The following is a 12,629-nucleotide window of genomic DNA, read 5'->3' on the forward strand; positions in this document are numbered from 1 at the left end:
TGGGTGCCGTTTGACCAGCCAACATTCAGCCCCCATCTATCTAACCTTTAGTGCTGCTGTCCCGTCTCTGACCTTCAGAGTTTAAACATTTACTAGAGCAATCAGACCCCGCTGACCGCACACAAACACACAGGCCCCCGAGAGTGAATGAACTATTACTCCCAGCTGGCTCTCTGTGTGCTCTAGGTGACCATTAACCCTATAGGTCGGGTATCTGGGTATCCGGGAAGCACAGCAACCTTGCGCCTCCCTCCCTCTTGAGGTCGTTGCCATGAGCGACGAGGTACCAAATATTTGTCATCTTGAGTCAGCTGGGGGTGACGTCACGTGACCTGTATGGTGTCTGTGTGTGTGTGTGTGTGCGTGTGCGTGTGCGTGTTTGTGTGTGTGTGTGTGTGTGCGTGTGTGTGTGTGTGTGTGTGCGCGTTTGTGTGTGAGTGTGTGTATGTGTGTGTGTGTGTGTGTGCGCGTTTGTGTGTGAGTGTGTGTATGTGTGTTTGTGTTTGTGTCTGTATGAGTCTCGGGGTCACTGTGACCTGCTGCGGTGAATTATGGGAGGCAGTCATAGGAGAGAGTGAGGTCGTTCCGACAGAATCGAGCGTTCATCCCTCTCTCCTCTCCTTCCCCGTGCTTGTTCCTTAAACGGTCAGGGTGAAGTCCCCCTACAGACACATATCTACTGTAAGATCAATTTGATGTCTTTTCCATTTGTTAAGGTTAGAATGTGGGTATGACGCCAACTTTCTGGCACAACATGAATTGAGGTGATTGCTGAACCGGTGGCCGGTTACCACCTAACGGTGTAACCCACATTCAGGCTGAGTGGAACTGTCAAATGCGGTCCAGTGTTGTTATTGTAGTTGCTATTGACCCGGACTCAGAGGACTTCCACAGCTGGACTGATTAGAAAAGCAGAGCTGCTCGTTATGGGTCTGTGGGTCGCTGGGAGGAAGAGGATGAGGAAGAGGAAAGGGGGCGAGGGGGAAAGCAGAAATAGCAGGGAGACGTTTCCTTCCCCCAGCCCTCAGCCCCGTGTCTGAGTTGACTATAGGTCATTAACCCAAAGGGAAAGATGCATCCATTGTGAGTGTTATATTGTTTTTGTGCGTCTCTGAGTGACGTTCGATCGATTCCCGGGGTCATTTCATGTTTTTCATGTGTATCTGAGTTATTCCTGTTCAAGCAGGTAGAAATACAGTCAGTGTGAGCTAGAATTCCTCACTACACTGGAAGTGAATAGGAATGCAACTTTTAGATTGGGAAAACGTCCATCATACATGTCAGATTTCAATACTGGTTGATGTCATAACTCAGGAGGGCGTCTTCTCTGGAATGAGCCATTGATCATATTTGTGCGATACTCCTACACTGAGAAATTTGTAATTTAGCAGAGGGTCCACTACCTTTCTCCGATTTGTCTGCCTGGTCAGTCCAGGGTGCTTTACATAGTGCCATTGCGCGGTCGTTGTGAACGTAACGCTCCACTCTGCGAGGCACATCGGTCTACAGGTTAAACTTGGTGAGATTGTAGACTGCTAAATTGATAGTGCAGTTTGTTTAGGTGTTTTTACAGCCAACTAGGTACTTCACATGCTGGTGTTGTCTTTGGTATTATTGTGTGTAGCTAGGTGTCTACCGAGCTACATAGCCCTTAGAGAGAGCATTGCATTGTGGGTTTTGAGCTGCAACAGAATTTCCCAATGATTTTAACATGTTGCTACAAAACCTTATTATTATAACTACAAAATGAAACATATATTTACCAAAAATATTGTTATCACATGTTAGTGTTATTTCACACTGTAAATTATAGGTGGTTTTGGGTGTATTTTTCCTTTAATGCCCTGACTACAGGAAGAGATAAGGGCCAAAACACACAGCAACACCATATCAAGCAGTCGGTCTGTGTTGACGTGGCTGGAGAAGTTGGTGTTTTTCTGTTGGTGTTTTTCCTTCTGACAGTGATACCTCCACATGTCTTAGACCAGAGGGATGGAAAACTCTGTCATTTCTCAGCCAGCCAGCATTCTGTGATATCACTTTATCGTCTCTCTCTCTCTGTATCACTCTCTGTATCTCTCTCTGTATCTCTATCTCTATATCTCTCTCTGTATTTCTCTCTCTCTCTCTCTCTCTCTCTCTGTATATATCTCTCTCTGTATATATATCTCTGTATCTCTCTCTGTATCTGTATTTCTCTCTCTCTCTCTCTCTGTATCTCTCTCTCTCTCTCTCTCTCTGTATCTGTAGCTCTCTCTGTATCTCTCTCTGTATCTCTCTCTGTATCTCTCTCTCTTTCTCTCTCTCTTTGTATCTCTCTCTGTATCTCTCTCTGTATATCTCTCTCTCTCTGTATATATATCTCTGTATCTCTCTGTATCTGTATCTCTCTCTGTATCTCTCTCTCTCTGTATCTCTATCTCTCTGTATCTCCCTCTGTATCTCTCTCTCTCTTTATCTCTCTCTGTATCCCTCTCTGTATCTCTCTCTGTATTTCTGTATCTCTCTCTCTCTGTATATCTCTCTCTGTATCTCTCTCTGTATCTCTATCTGTATCTCTCTCTGTATCTCTATATCTCTCTATTTATTTATTTATTTATTTCACCTTTATTTAACCAGGTAGGCAAGTTGAGAACAAGTTCTCATTTACAATTGCGACCTGGCCAAGATAAAGCAAAGCAGTTCGACACATACAACGACACAGAGTTACACATGGAGCAAAACAAGCATACAGTCAATAATACAGTATAAACAAGTCTATATACGATGTGAGCAAATGAGGTGAGATAAGGGAGGTAAAGGCAAACAAAGGCCATGGTGGCAAAGTAAATACAATATAGCAAGTAAAACACTGGAATGGTAGATTTGCAATGGAAGAATGTGCAAAGTAGAAATAAAAATAATGGGGTGCAAAGGAGCAAAATAAATAAATTAAATACAGTAGGGAAAGAGGTAGTTGTTTGGGCTAAAATATAGGTGGGCTATGTACAGGTGCAGTAATCTGTGAGCTGCTCTGACAGTTGGTGCTTAAAGCTAGTGAGGGAGATAAGTGTTTCCAGTTTCAGTGCTTTTTGTAGTTCGTTCCAGTCATTGGCAGCAGAGAACTGGAAGGAGAGGCGGCCAAAGAAAGAATTGGTTTTGGGGGTGACTAGAGAGAGATACCTGCTGGAGCGTGTGCTACAGGTGGGAGATGCTATGGTGACCAGCGAGCTGAGTTAAGGGGGGACTTTACCTAGCAGGGTCTTGTAGATGACATGGAGCCAGTGGGTTTGGCGACGAGTATGAAGCAAGGGCCAGCCAACGAGAGCGTACAGGTTGCAATGGTGGGTAGTATATGGGGCTTTGGTGACAAAACGGATTGCACTGTGATAGACTGCATCCAATTTGTTGAGTAGGGTATTGGAGGCTATTTTGTAAATGACATCGTCAAAGTCGAGGATTGGTAGGATGGTCAGTTTTACAAGGGTATGTTTGGCAGCATGAGTGAAGGATGCTTTGTTGCGAAATAGGAAGCCAATTCTAGATTTAACTTTGGATTGGAGATATTTGATATGGGTCTGGAAGGAGAGTTTACAGTCTAACCAGACACCTAAGTATTTGTAGTTGTCTAAATCAGAGCCGTCCAGAGTAGTGATGTTGGACAGGCGGGTAGGAGCGGGTAGCGATCGGTTGAAGAGCATGCATTTAGTTTTACACTATTTAAGAGCAATTGGAGGCCACGGAAGGAGAGTTGTATGGCATGCCTGGAAACTTGCCTGGAGGGTTGTTAACACAGTGTCCAAAGAAGGGCCAGAAGTATACAGAATGGTGTTGTCTGCGTAGAGGTGGATCAGAGACTCACCAGCAGCAAGAGCGACCTCATTGATGTATACAGAGAAGAGAGTCGGTCCAAGAATTGAACCCTGTGGCACCCCCATAGAGACTGCCAGAGGTCCGGACAGCAGACCCTCCGATTTGACACACTGAACTCTATCAGAGAAATAGTTGTTGAACCAGGCGAGGCAATCATTTGAGAAACCAAGGCTGTCGAGTCTGCCGATGAGGATGTGGTGATTGACTGAGTCAAAAGCCTTGGCCAGATCAATGAACACGGCTGCACAGTAATGTTTCTTATCGATGGCGGTTAAGATATCGTTCAGTACCTTGAGCGTGGCTGAGGTGCACCCATGACCAGCTCTGAAACCAGATTGCATAGCAGAGAAGGTATGGTGAGATTCGAAATGGTTGGTAATCTGTTTGTTGACTTGGCTTTGAAGACCTTAGAAAGGCATGGTAGGATAGATATAGGTCTGTAGCAGTTTGGGTCAAGAGTGTCCCCCCCTTTGAAGAGGGGGATGACCGCAGCTGCTTTCCAATCTTTGGGGATCTCAGACGACACGAAAGAGAGGTTGAACAGGCTAGTAATAGGGGTGGCAACAATTTCGGCAGATAATTTTAGAAAGAAAGGGTCCAGATTGTCTAGCCCGGCCGATTTGTAGGGGTCCAGATTTTGCAGCTCTTTCAGAACATCAACTGAATGGATTTGGGAGAAGGAGAAATGGGGAAGGCTTGGGCGAGTTGCTGTGGGGGGTGCAGTGCTGTTGACCGGGGTAGGAGTAGCCAGGTGGAAAGCATGGCCAGCCGTAGAAAAATGCTTATTGAAATTCTCAATTATGGTGGATTTATCAGTGGTGACAGTGTTTCCTATCTTCAGTGCAGTGGGCAGCTGGGAGGAGGTGTTCTCATTCTCCATGGACTTTACAGTGTCCCAGAACTTTTTTGAGTTAGTGTTGCAGGAAGAAAATTTCTGCTTGAAAAAGCTAGCCTTGGCTTTTCTAACTGCCTGTGTATAATGGTTTCTAGCTTCCCTGAACAGCTGCATATCACGGGGGCTGTTCGATGCTAATGCAGAACGCCATAGGATGTTTTTGTGTTGTTTAAAGGCAGTCAGGTCTGGGGAGAACCAAGGGCTATATCTGTTCCTGGTTCTAAATTTCTTGAATGGGGCATGTTTATTTAAGATGGTTAGGAAGGCATTTTTTAAAAATATCCAGGCATCCTCTACTGACGGGATGAGATCAATATCCTTCCAGGATACCCCGGCCAGGTCGATTAGAAAGGCCTGCTCGCTGAAGTGTTTCAGGGAGCGTTTTACAGTGATGAGTGGGGGTCGTTTGACCGCTGACCCATTACGGATGCAGGCAATGAGGCAGTGATCGCTGAGATCTTGGTTGAAGACAGCAGAGGTGTATTTAGAGGGCAAGTTGGTTAGGATGATATCTATGAGGGTGCCCGTGTTTAAGGCTTTGGGGAGGTACCTGGTAGGTTCATTGATAATTTGTGTGAGATTGAGGGCATCAAGTTTAGATTGTAGGATGGCTGGGGTGTTAAGCATGTTCCAGTTTAGGTCGCCTAGCAGCACGAGCTCTGAAGATAGATGGGGGGCAATCAGAGGGTGGTCTATAGCAGGCGACAACGGTGAGAGACCTGTTTTTAGAGAGATGGATTTTTAAAAGTAGAAGTTCAAATCGTTTGTGTTACAGACCTGGATAGTAGGACAGAACTCTGCAGGCTATCTCTGCAGTAGATTGCAACACCACCCCCTTTGGCAATTCTATCTTGTCTGAAAAGGTTGTAGTTTGGAATTAAAATTTCAGAATTTTTGGTAGTCTTCCTAAGCCAGGATTCAGACACAGCTAGAACATTCGGGTTGGCAGAGTGTGCTAAAGCAGTGAATAGAACAAACTTAGGGAGGAGGCTTCTAATGTTAACATGCATGAAACCAAGGCTATTACGGTTAGAGAAGTCGTCAAAAGAGAGCGCCTGGGGAATAGGAGTGGAGCTAGTCACTGTAGGGCCTGGATTCACCTCTACATCGCCAGAGGAACAGAGGAGGAGTAGAATAAGGGTGCGGCTAAAAGCAATAAGAATTGGTCGTCTAGAACGTCTGGAACAGAGAGTAAAAGGAGGTTTCTGGGGGCGATAAAATAGCATCAAGGTATAATGTACAGTCAAATGTATGGTAGGATGTGAATACAGTGGAGGTAAACCTAGGTATTGAGTGCTGAAGAGAGAGATATTGTCTCTAGAAACATCATTGAAACCAGGAGATGTTATTACATGTGTGGGTGGTGGAACTAATAGGTTGGATAAGGTATAGTGAGCAGGACTAGAGGCTCTACAGTGAAATAAGCCAATAAACACTAACCAGAACAGCAATGGACAAGGCATATTGACATTAAGGAGAGGCATGCTTAGTCGAGTGATCAAAAGGTTCCAGAGAGTGGAGAGGTTGGTTGGGGGTCACGGCGATCCAGACAGCCAGCCAGGCCATCGATAGCAAGCTACTATAGGATGGACGTCTGTTATTAGCCACCTCTTGCGCTCCGTCAGTAGATTAGTGGGGTTCCGTGTGGTAGAGGGGACCAATCCAAATCACACAACAACAAAAAAAATAAAAACAATAGATATAGCTAGAGGCCCAGAAGAAGAAATGTATGTATGTATGTATGTAATCTATGTATCTCTCTCTCTCTCTTTGTCTCTCTCTCTCTCTCTCTTTCTCTCTCTCTCTCTCTCTCTGTATCTGTCTCTGTCTCTCTCTCTCTCTCTCTTTGTCTCTCTCTCTCTGTATCTCTCTCTGTCTCTCTCTGTATCTCTCTCTGTCTCTCTCTCTGTATCTCTCTCTGTATCTCTCTCTGTCTCTCTCTCTGTATCTTTCTCTGTATCTCTCTCTGTGTATCTCTCTCTCTGTCTTTCTCTCTATCTCTGTATATCTCTCTGTATCTCTCTCTGTATCTCTCTCTGTATCTCTCTCTGTCTCTCTCTCTGTATCTTTCTCTGTATCTCTCTCTGTGTATCTCTCTCTCTGTCTTTCTCTCTATCTCTGTATATCTCTCTGTATATCTCTCTGTATCTCTCTCTGTGTATCTCTCTCTCTGTATCTCTCTCTGTATCTCTCTCTGTGTATCTCTCTCTCTGTCTTTCTCTCTATCTCTGTATCTCTCTCTGTATCTCTCTCTGTCTCTCTCTCTGTATCTCTCTCTGTATCTCTCTCTGTGTATCTCTCTCTCTGTCTTTCTCTCTATCTCTGTATATCTCTCTGTATCTCTCTCTGTATCTCTCTCTGTATCTCTCTCTGTGTATCTCTCTCTCTCTGTGTATCTCTCTCTCTGTATCTCTCTCTCTCTCTGTCTCTCTCTCTGTATCTCTCTCTGTATCTCTCTGTCTCTCTCTCTGTATCTCTCTCTGTATCTCTCTCTGTGTATCTCTCTCTCTCTGTCTTTCTCTCTATCTCTGTATATCTCTCTGTATCTCTCTCTGTATCTCTCTCTGTATCTCTCTCTGTGTATCTATCTCTCTCTGTATCTCTCTGTATATCTCTCTGTATCTCTCTCTGTATCTCTCTCTGTGTATCTCTCTCTCTGTCTTTCTCTCTATCTCTGTATCTCTCTCTGTATCTCTCTCTGTGTATCTCTCTCTCTCTGTCTTTCTCTCTGTATATCTCTCTGTATCTCTCTCTGTGTATCTCTCTCTCTGTCTTTCTCTCTATCTCTGTATCTCTCTCTGTATCTCTCTCTGTCTCTCTCTCTGTATCTCTCTCTGTATCTCTCTGTATCTCTCTCTCTGTCTTTCTCTCTATCTCTGTATATCTCTATCTCTCTCTGTATCTCTCTCTGTATCTCTCTCTGTGTATCTCTCTCTGTGTATCTCTCTCTGTATCTCTCTCTGTCTCTCTCTCTGTCTCTCTCTGTATCTCTCTCTGTATCTCTCTCTGTGTATCTCTTCTCTGTCTTTCTCTCTATCTCTGTATATCTCTCTGTATCTCTGTATCTCTCTCTGTATCTCTCTCTGTGTATCTATCTCTCTGTATCTCTCTGTATCTCTCTCTGTGTATCTCTCTCTGTCTTTCTCTCTGTATATCTCTCTGTATCTCTCTCTGTATCTCTCTCTGTGTATCTCTCTCTCTGTCTTTCTCTCTATCTCTGTATCTCTCTCTGTATCTCTCTCTGTGTATCTCTCTCTCTCTGTCTTTCTCTCTGTATATCTCTCTGTATCTCTCTCTGTGTATCTCTCTCTCTGTCTTTCTCTCTCTCTCTGTATCTCTCTCTCTGTCTCTCTCTCTGTCTCTCTCTCTGTATATCTCTCTGTATCTCTCTCTGTATCTCTCTCTGTATCTCTCTCTCTGTCTTTCTCTCTGTATATATCTCTGTATATCTCTCTGTATCTCTCTCTGTATATCTCTCTGTCTCTCTCTCTGTATCTCTCTCTGTATCTCTCTCTGTATCTCTCTCTGTATCTCTCTCTCTGTATCTCTCTCTGTATCTCTCTCTGTATCTCTCTCTGTATATCTCTCTGTATCTCTCTCTCTGTATCTCTCTCTCTCTCTGTCTCTCTCTCTGTATCTCTCTCTGTATCTCTCTCTGTCTCTCTCTCTGTATCTTTCTCTGTATCTCTCTCTGTATCTCTCTCTGTGTATCTCTCTCTCTGTCTTTCTCTCTATCTCTGTATCTCTCTCTGTATCTCTCCTTTCCACCAGTTTGACTTGCCTCCAATCAGTATTTCCACTAACTGTGCAGACCGACCGTACCGTAATGTGACCAAGACTGGGATCAGGTGGCAGATGTTTTTTGGTGAAAGGCTTGACCTCAGAGGGAGAGATTGTGGTTGTGTAGCCAGTGGTGGTCACGTCATCCCAACTGGAGTCACTAGACTGGTCCTGACTCTACTCACCCCATTTACACACACACTGATGTCATCCTGGGAAGGTTGTGTGTCTCTGATCGAAAATCTATTGGAGGTGTAACATAACTAGAAAGGCTTGGCCGAGATCCAGATTGTCAGACCTTCATACCGACCTTGTGCCATAACGGGATGTTCGGTAATACAGAACACAAGGGGGCGCTATTTTCAGACCCCACTGTATCCTCTGTATTTCAAAGGTTAGCAATGCTAGCAAAGATGAAAGTATTTGCAGGACAGACATCCCAGCTCATAAAGTTATACAAGTAACAAAAAAATGCTACTCGCAGTTTGCTGCACACACAGAACAAATATTAGACTACAAAGCTATTGATCCAGGAGGGGATTCTCTGCCGTTACCTAGCGAGGCTTGATTTTGGAAGAAGCTAACCATTTAGCTAGATAGCTAACTAACTAGCTACTAAATTAGGAAACCAAATGCACAAATGCAGAGCGTTTAGCACATTTTAGACAGTTAACATAATAGTTATAAGATATCTGGCTGGTAAACATTTAGTTGTGAATTCCATACTGTAACTAGGTCACCTGGCGACCGCTGCACAACAGTGACTCACAAGGCTCCTGTCTCTCGTCGCGGTGTGCTTGTAAACGAACGCCACGTGACTTGGTGAAATGAAGAACATGGCCTTCTTTATCGCCCTAACATGTTGCGCAAGTTGACAGCAGGTATTTGCTTAAAAAGTAGCAACACATATTCCAACTTATTTGTATTTATTATTAATTCTAAGAAATACTTTCAACGGTAAAGTACTGTCACACAGGTGACCTTTGACCTGGGTGCTAGGGTTGGGCTCAGTGATGGCTGACTCCGGTAAACGGACGAGGAAATACAATATGATACAGTGTGACTGACTGTTACAGGTCAGATGATAATGACTGTATTGGAACAGGCTGATTGTGACGACTATTCTAGTTGTTTCTGCTGCTGAGCAAACAGAGAAAGCCAAAGTACAATACTGGCCCGGACTGACTGGAACTCAAATCTCATTACCCAATCAAATGTCTGAGATGTCGATCGATCACCAGCAGTGTTTACAAAAGAGCTGGGTGGGTGAGAGGGGGAGGGGGAAAGAGAGAGAGAGGAAGCGAGAGGGAGGGAGAAAGAGAGAGAGAGTTTACAACAGAGGTGTGGGGGAGAGGGAGGGGTGGGAGGGGGAAAGAGAGAGAGAGAGAGAGGAAGCGAGAGGGAGAGGGAGGGGGAGTTACAACAGAGGTGTGGGGCGAGAGGGAGGGGGAAAGAGAGAGAGAGAGGCGAGGGGAGGGAGAAAGAGAGAGAGAGATAGAGAGGGAGTTTACAACAGAGGTGTGGGGCGAGAGGGAGGGGTGGGAGGGGGAAAGAGAGAGAGAGAGAAGCGAGAGGGAGGGGGAGTTTACAACAGAGGTGTGGGCGAGAGGGAGGGGGAGGGAGGGGGAAAGAGAGAGAGAGAGGAAGCAACAGAGGTGTGGGCGAGGGAGGGGAAAGAGAGAGAGGGAGTTTACAACAGAGGTGTGGGTCGAGAGGGAGAGGGAGGGAGAAAGAGAGAGAGGGGGGGAGTTTACAACAGAGGTGTGGGTCGAGAGGAAGCGAGAGGGAGGGAGAAAGAGAGAGAGAGAGTTTACAACAGAGGTGTGGGCGAGAGGAAGCGAGAGGGAGGGGGAAAGAGAGAGAGAGAAAGAGGGAGTTTACAACAGAGGTGTGGGCGAGAGGGAGAGGGAGGGAGGGGGAAAGAGAGAGAGAGAGGGAAGGAGAGGGAGGGGGAGTTTACAACAGAGGTGTGGGTCGAGAGGAAGCGAGAGGGAGGGGAGAGAGAGAAGAGAGAGAGAGAAACAGAGGGTGGGGCGAGAGGAGCGAGAGGGAGGGAGAAAGAGAGAGAGAGAGAGAGGGAGTTTACAACAGAGGTGTGGGCGAGAGGAAGCGAGAGGGAGGGGGAAAGAGAGAGAGAGAAAGAGAGGGGGAAAGAGAGAGAGAGAAAGAGGGGGAGTGAGGGGGAAAGAGAGAGAGAGAAAGAGGGGGAGTGAGGGGGAAAGAGAGAGAGAGAGAGGGGGAGTTTACAACAGAGGTGTGGGGCGAGAGGGAGGGGGAAAGAGAGAGAGAGAAAGAGGGGGAGGGAGGGGGAAAGAGAGAGAGGGGGCGAGTCAGGTGAAAGGAAGTGTATTGTAGATAAAGGCTGATAGACATGAATGGAAGGTCTACGGTCACGGTGGATATTACTGTAATATTACTGTAATATTACTGTAACCCCAATCAGCCAGAACAGTAACAGCTCTGGTATGACTGTGTGGACAGACATCAGGATATCATATCTGTCCCTGTTATTCCCTGTTCTCCTATTACACTACAGTCCTCAGTGGAGCAAAGAACACATAGAAACACAAAACTCCCCCAGGTTTCCCACAGGAAAGAAAAACATGTCTAACTGCTGAAACCATTTTCTTAACTCGAGCAGCCGTCCTCCTGCAGGGGATACTAGGTATGCAGGCTTTTGATTCAGCACTGCTCTAAGACACCTGATTCAGCTGACGAAGGTTCCCGAGGAGCAGCGGATGAGTGGAGTCGGTGTAGTTATTCATGAGAGTGTCTTTAGGAGAGTGAGGAGACCCAGTTCTTCACCCTCTTGGCTCACAGTTCTACCTGGCAATCACAGCGGCCTGGAAGTTTCCAGTAAGAGTCCCAACCTCCTCCCTCCCTCCCTCCCTTTTCTTCCCTTTTTCCTGGAAAGCTACACTCTAATATTTGTGGAGAGTTAAATGTGTGGAGAGGCAAGAAATATGAGAAAGACGACACAAACACTTGCATCTCTCTCTCCCACCCAGGCTCTGTCCCACTCTCACTGCCTCTCTACCTCAGGCTCTGTCCCACTCTCACTGCCTCTCTACCTCACCCTCTGTTCCCCTCTCACTGCCTCTCTACCTCAGGCTCTGTCCCCCACTCACTGTCTCTCTACCTCAGGCTCTGTCCCCCTCTCACCGTCTCTCTACCTCAGGCTCTGTCCCCCTCTCACTGCCTCTCTACCTCACCCTCTGTCCCTCTCTCACTGCCTCTCTACCTCACCCTCTGTCCCACTCTCACTGCCTCTCTACCTCAGGCTCTGTCCCACTCTCACTGCCTCTCTATCTCAGGCTCTGTCCCACTCTCACTGCCTCTCTACCTCACCCTCTTTCCCACTCTCACTGCCTCTCTACCTCAACCTCTGTCCCCCTCTCACTGCCTCTCTACCTCAGGCTCTGTCCCACTCTCACTGCCTCTCTACCTCACCCTCTGTCCCACTCTCACTGCCTCTCTACCTCAGGCTCTGTCGCGGTACGTTCACACCATTTCCTTGTGTTGAGAGGAGGTGAACGCCCCGGTTTTCTGGGAACCAGGAGTAGAATGGCCGAGTCAAAGAGAGAGGGGGTGGAGGAGTGTAGAGAAGGGGGTGGAGGAGTGTAGAGAAGGGGGTGGAGGAGTGTAGAGAAGGGGGTGGAGGAGTGCAGAGAAGGAGATGGAGGAGTGTAGAGAAGGGGGTGGAGGAGTGTAGAGAAGAGGGTGGAGGAGTGTAGAGAAGAGGGTGGAGGAGTGTAGAGAAGGGGGTGGAGGAGTGTAGAAAAGGGGGTGGAGGAGTGTAGAGAAGCGGGTGGAGGAGTGTAGAGAAGGGGGTGGAGGAGTATAGAAAAGGGGGTGGAGGAGTGTGGAGAAGGGGGTGGAGGAGTGTAGAGCAGGGGGTGGAGGAGTGTAGACAAGGGGGTGGAGGAGTGTGGAGAAGGGGGTAGAGGAGTGTGGAGAAGGGGTGGAGGAGTGTAGAGAAGGTGGTGGAGGAGTGTAGAGAAGGGGTGGAGGAGTGTGGAGAAGGGGGTTGAGGAGTGTGGAGAAGTGGGTGGAGGAGTGTGGAGAAGGGGGTTGAGGAGTGTAGAGAAGGGGGTGGAGGAGT

At 46.7% G+C, this 12,629-nt stretch overlaps 1 protein-coding gene across 2 annotated transcripts in view; it reads left to right on the forward strand.

Annotated features, from left to right (window-relative positions):
* The window catches only part of LOC135544628 (LHFPL tetraspan subfamily member 2a protein-like), an 89,305-nt gene that overhangs the window by 67,941 nt on the left and 8,735 nt on the right, over positions 1 to 12,629 (forward strand). The window lies entirely within an intron of this gene.

Source organism: Oncorhynchus masou, chromosome 8 (assembly GCF_036934945.1).
Source record: "Oncorhynchus masou masou isolate Uvic2021 chromosome 8, UVic_Omas_1.1, whole genome shotgun sequence".
NCBI lineage: Eukaryota > Metazoa > Chordata > Actinopteri > Salmoniformes > Salmonidae > Oncorhynchus > Oncorhynchus masou.